Source organism: Triticum dicoccoides, chromosome 3A (assembly GCF_002162155.2).
Source record: "Triticum dicoccoides isolate Atlit2015 ecotype Zavitan chromosome 3A, WEW_v2.0, whole genome shotgun sequence".
NCBI classification, from domain to species: Eukaryota; Viridiplantae; Streptophyta; class Magnoliopsida; order Poales; family Poaceae; genus Triticum; species Triticum dicoccoides.
The window spans coordinates 753617864-753623730 of record NC_041384.1 but is presented as its reverse complement, the minus strand read 5'-3'; positions in this window follow the sequence as shown (position 1 = coordinate 753623730).

Here is a 5867-nt window from a genome sequence, read left to right as displayed (position 1 = left end):
CCCTCCCGCCGTCCAAGCCGCGCCCCGGCCGCCCTCCCGCTGGCCGCCGACGCCGCCCCGTCCAAGCCGTGAGGTATGTGCTTTTTTTTCATTTTGTTTCATTTTCTTTATTGTTTCATTTTTCAGCACTAATTAGTGACTGCCCTTTGCAGATGGAGATGAACAATGAGGAGATTGTCATGGACTCATTGTCCGATTCGTCGGAGTGGTCGTCATCCGACGATTCGGACATCGACGAGTTGTTGCAAGACGACGACATCGAGATGATGAGCCTCCTCATCGACGTGCAATCCTTTGAAAACCGCGTGAAGCTGATGGATCAGAGGAGAGGATCGAAGATGGGACGAGTCACCATCTACCGGAACCGCGCTCTCGGACACGAGCATTTGATGGAAGACTACTTCGCGGAGGTACCTACATACCCTCCTCGTCTCTTCCGCAGAAGGTACCGAATGCGGCGTAGTTTGTTTGTGAAGATTGTCAACGATTGTGAGGCCGCCTCCTATTACTTTAAACGTCGTAGATCCGCCGCTGGTATCATGGGGTTTAGTGCATATCAAAAGATATCGGCGGCAATGCGGGTACTCGCTTATGGCATACCCACGGATTATACCGACGAGTATCTTCGCATTGGGCAAGATACAACCACGGAGTCAGTCCGTAGGTTTGCCAAGTTGGTCATTCGGCTGTACGGTGAGCAGTATCTTCGGGCACCAAACGAGGAAGATACAAAGAGATTAATGGAAATGAATGAAAAAAGGGGATGGCCGGGGATGCTAGGTAGTCTTGACTGCATGCATTGGAGGTGGAAAAATTGCCCAAAGGCATGGCACGGAATGTATTGCGGTAAAAGCCGTGATGCTACCATTGTGCTTGAGGTCGTAGCATCTCAGGACACATGGATTTGGCATCCATTCTTTGGGTTGCCGGGAACACTCAATGATATCAATATCCTCAATAGATCTCCTTTGTTTAAAAGATTAATTTCTGGGGATGCTCCAGCTTGCAACTACAAAATCATGGACAATGAGTACTCAATGGGATACTATCTCACCGATGGCATCTATCCCGAATGGGCAACTCTTGTGAAGTCCATCAAGGAGAAAAATGGGGTGCCCTTAACAAGAAAAGAGGCTCATTTCACCAAGGCACAAGAGGCAGCCCGCAAGGATATTGAGAGAGCTTTCGGTGTTTTGCAAGCAAGGTTTGCCATAGTTCGTGGTCCAGCTCGGTTTTGGGACAAAAAAACCTTGATGAACATCATGAAAGGTTGTGTGATTCTACACAACATGATCCTAGAGGATGAAAGAGGTTTAAACCTCCCTTGTTTCTATGACAATGTTGGTACCCGTGTGCAACCGGAAAGAAACCCTTCTCGCATACACGCTTTTCTTCAAGCACATCGTGAGATTGAGGATGCAACCACTCATGGTCGGCTCCGGGATGATCTAATAGAGCACCACTGGCAGTTGGATGGGCGGCGCATTGGCCCATGATGTATCTTTGTTTTACTTTTCTATGTCCTATTTGTCGAACAATTAGTGTAATTTGCTCAAACATTGTTGTAATAATTTGAATGATTATTGTTTTATTCGGTGTTGTAATAATAACTAGAATGATTATTGTTTTATGTCAAATGTGATGGAATTTGTGATATGTCATATGATGAAATGTGATGAAATGTGTGATATATGAAATGACAGTTTTAAAGGTTGGGGTCGACGCAAAGACTAAAACCCTCAAATCCAACCCTTAAAGCAGTTTAAGGGTTGGGTTTGAGGGTTCTAGTCTTTGCCCCTGTTTTTCAACCCTTAAAAGTGTCAAAAAGTGGCACTTCTCAACCCTTAAAACTGCTACAGGGGTTTGAGGGTTTAGGGGTACTACTAGTAATGCTCTAAGCATTAATAACCTGAATAGAATATCAGCGGATTACATGTTGAGAGTTGAGACATAGATTTTTGAGCATCTTATAAACAGGACATGCAAGTAGTACTTGCATCGTCTGAAAGCCATCTATGAGCTAGTACCGGTAGAATCCTTTCGGAAGTCAGAGTTATGCCACGGCCTTCACTGTAGTAAATTTTTTTGTTCTTGTTCTTCTCAGTGCTAGCAGCTAACTCGACAAATGAAACACCTGCATCAATTATTTCCGGCGTCAACTCATCTGCCACAACCTCCGGCACAGTATTGTTTGAAAATAGAGCTGCATGAAATAATATGAACGTCAACAATGGTGATCATATGCATTGGTAGTAAATAAAAAAATTAAGAATGTTAGTTACGAGACCTCTAGTAGCAGTACTAGTACGAGAGGTTCTCTGACCACGACTGGTAAGCCTGCCGGGCTTGTCAAGTGCGTAGGGGGAATCAAATTTCTTGGGAACGGTCCGCTTCCGCTTACCGGACATAACCTCCTCATCCTTATCGATTGTTGCACCCTTTTTTCCATTCGCCTTAGCCATGAACTTGCCGACAGAAGATGGACAAATGTCTATGTCCGATGAAGGTGCTTGAGTAGAAGTACCAACCACCCAAGGGTTTTCCGGTGTACCCCCACATACATCATTACGCTTAATAGGTGAAGCTTCCTTGTGTCCTTTCAGCTTCGATGGGGTTTTCTGTTTCGCAAACTAAATCGTGTGAACATTTCTGGACGAAAAAAATTAAACGAGAAAATTATAGACAGAAAGATAAATACATAGTACCTCAGGTACGGTTTTATGGTCGGGAAGCACTTCAGGCTGCGTCATGTCAATGATCGGCTCTCCATCACTGTCCATGTCTTCCTTGTACACGAATTCCTTCTTTTCATATGGACCATTCTCGAACGAATCCACTTCGTCCGGATCATTCTCCGCGGATGGCACGGCAGCAGCCGGCTTGTACATGACACCTTCTTTGTTCAACTTCTCCAACAACCTCTGCAATAGAAATATAAACTTAGTAATGGTAGGATGGTTTAAAACAGCAAACATACTGTAAAGTATAAAGTTTGGGTGTGATACCTCAGCTACTTTATCAGGGATTTGCCCCATCTCGGTGTGTATGAAGTCCATGCACCGCTTCATTAGAAGCTCCATCAAATCTTCCGACAATGCGGCTGCGTCGACTTCTTTGCGTTTCCAGTTGCAGGCTTGGTTTTTGGCTTCATGGTAGGCGCATTATTTGGGATGTTGGGCTCCTGAGCCCTATACTCCTGGGTGATATTATTTTCGATCTGCATGCGATATTGAAGTACATGTGATGAATAAAAAATAAATAGTATTAAGTTACAAAACATTTAATAAAGACGAAACACAATGACTTGCCCTTACGTTACCACGGCCGCGCCCATTATCATAGTCGAACCTATCTCTCCTAGTGGCTGCGCCTTCTGTCCAGTTCCTCATAAGAGGTTGTATGGACAAGTTGGGATTATAGGCGCATTCGCCTTCGACCGGTTGCACCTTCTCCTAGTACAAGTACTACAAAAAATATATAAGGATTTAGAGTTAGTAAAATACATCACATAAAATTTGCAATGATATGATAATTGACATTATGCAACAGGTCTGATATGTGTACCTGCAAGAGAGCCAAATTGCCTTTCGGCCATTGGCGGAGGTGTTTACCTTTCTTCACTATGCAAAGGCAATCAAGGAGAACACGCATGGTGAAGGCATTCCAGTTAATCTTTGAAATACGTTTCACATCGTAGACCAAAGCGTAGTACTGCTTTGGCACAATCTTGCTCGACATGGGAGCAATAATTGTTCCTAACAGGTCCAGCACTACTTTGCAAAGAAAATCATCGTCGGTGGCTTTACTTTTAATTATTTCCTCAATGAGATTATCTATCACTATGTTTTCTGACGTCTTACTGAGAAATTGTGGCGGCACCCGCTCCTGCATGTCCTCGCCTTCTTCAGTCAGAATGTCCGAAGCGGACAGTCCTTGGTTCTCGAGGTTAATGATGCACTCGACGTCGACCGCACCGAGAGTCACCTCCCCAACCTGCTCTTGTATAATGAATCTGCCCGTGCTGGCCTGAAAATTCTCAATCATATACCTAACCAGCAGGGTACGCATCTTAATAGATGGTATTTGCATCATGCTGCGCAATGATGTATCAGCCACTCTAGCATGTTGACCGCTCGATAGATCTGCAACAAGCTTGCACCATTTCTCAACTGCGCATACTATTTCTCCATTCAGCTCGTCCATCCTGTTGAAAGAAAATATATAACTTCGTGACATTAGCTAACACTAAAGCAAAAATAACAATAGGCATGCAAAAATATAAAACTTTCTGGCAGTAGCTAACACTAATGCAAAAATAACAGTAATGGAAATACAATACTATCACCATGTATACTGCAACATGCAGCAAAGTGTGTGCTGACATGAGGCAATGAAAAAGTAACTACAATTGGTAATTGAATTTACTTGCATCTGATCAAGTTCTTTGAGTATCATATAAATTATATAATCAATAAATTTAATATGGTAAACTGTTACTTATTCGTCTGGTTATCTTACTAACAGGATAACAAATTGTTCAGCTGTAAAAAAACTAGAGTCTATAGCAATGGTACCTATTTGAGGTTCATCAACATCTAATGTTAATAACTCTTTAATGTTCTATGTGCACAACAATATAATTGGATCGTGTGACAAAAATATAATTGCATCTTGTGACAAAAAATGTATTGCATCATGCTTCTCGAGAAACAACATCTTATTCTACCATGCTATGAAAGAACCAAAGAATGTTTTCATCTACGCCATCTGGTCAGAACGCATCTAGTCGAGTTCATACTAGTTGAAAATATGTGGTAAACCTAAGTCCATCAAAGCAACGAGACGGAGGAAGTAGCTTGCTATGAAGGCGCGAGGGAAGGAGGACAATTTACTTGATCGGTCGACGAAGATGAAAGAAGTCGACAATGCGTTCTCGACGTAGTTCGTCGAGGTCGGTCTGCACGTGCGGACGACCTTGATCTTCTCGGGGTTTTTGTGGCGTGTGGGATGCGGCGGACGGAGCTGTCGATGCCTCGCCGGCAGGAGTCGATCTAGTCGACGACATGTGCGAGGAGGAGTAGATTATATACGAGGTCGACGCCTAGGTCGTCGTAACTTCCCTGTGGCCAATCTCGCGATCTATATTTTCCTCCGTTGAAGCGAGGCTGAACGTGCTCCTCAATCGTAGGGATTAGGAACATATGGATTAGCACGATCCCAGAATTGTGTAACAGAACGGCAACTACTCCTGTGATCGACGTGCATGGAAAGCGCAGCGTTGTGGGCTCCACAATATGGATCCGACACTTATTTGCGGTCTGGGCCGGCCCACCTACCTGCATTGTTTCTTCCCTCAAAATAAATATCATTCATTCATCCCTAAAAAAACTCTTTGTGACACGTATTAGTTATTGTATACTTGTATATGTTCAACAATATTTATAGTATCTCTATCATTTCTACAATATTATACATGCATCGAGTGTCGGAAATGAATGATACTTGTCATGCATGCATGCCATGGTCATCGTAGGTTACGGATTAAGTTTGGGATCATTTCGTGAGATCGTAGGTTACGCATAAACCACTTTCAGACCTGCCCTCCGGCAGACACGAATGGTCCTGCTTGTACATGGTGCATGTGGAAGTATGCATGAGATGACCCCAACTTTTGGGAGCATGTGGGCTTGGCCAATGTGGTCCCCTAGGCAAGGTGTGCACGAATTCGGACACAAAACGCACGTTGCGTCACGTGGGGACAGTGTTGTAGGGTTTTCTCGCAAGAAAACCCTAGAAATTGCATCGAGTGTCGCAAATGAAAGATACTTGTCACGCATGCAAGCCATGGTCATCGTAGGGTATGCATG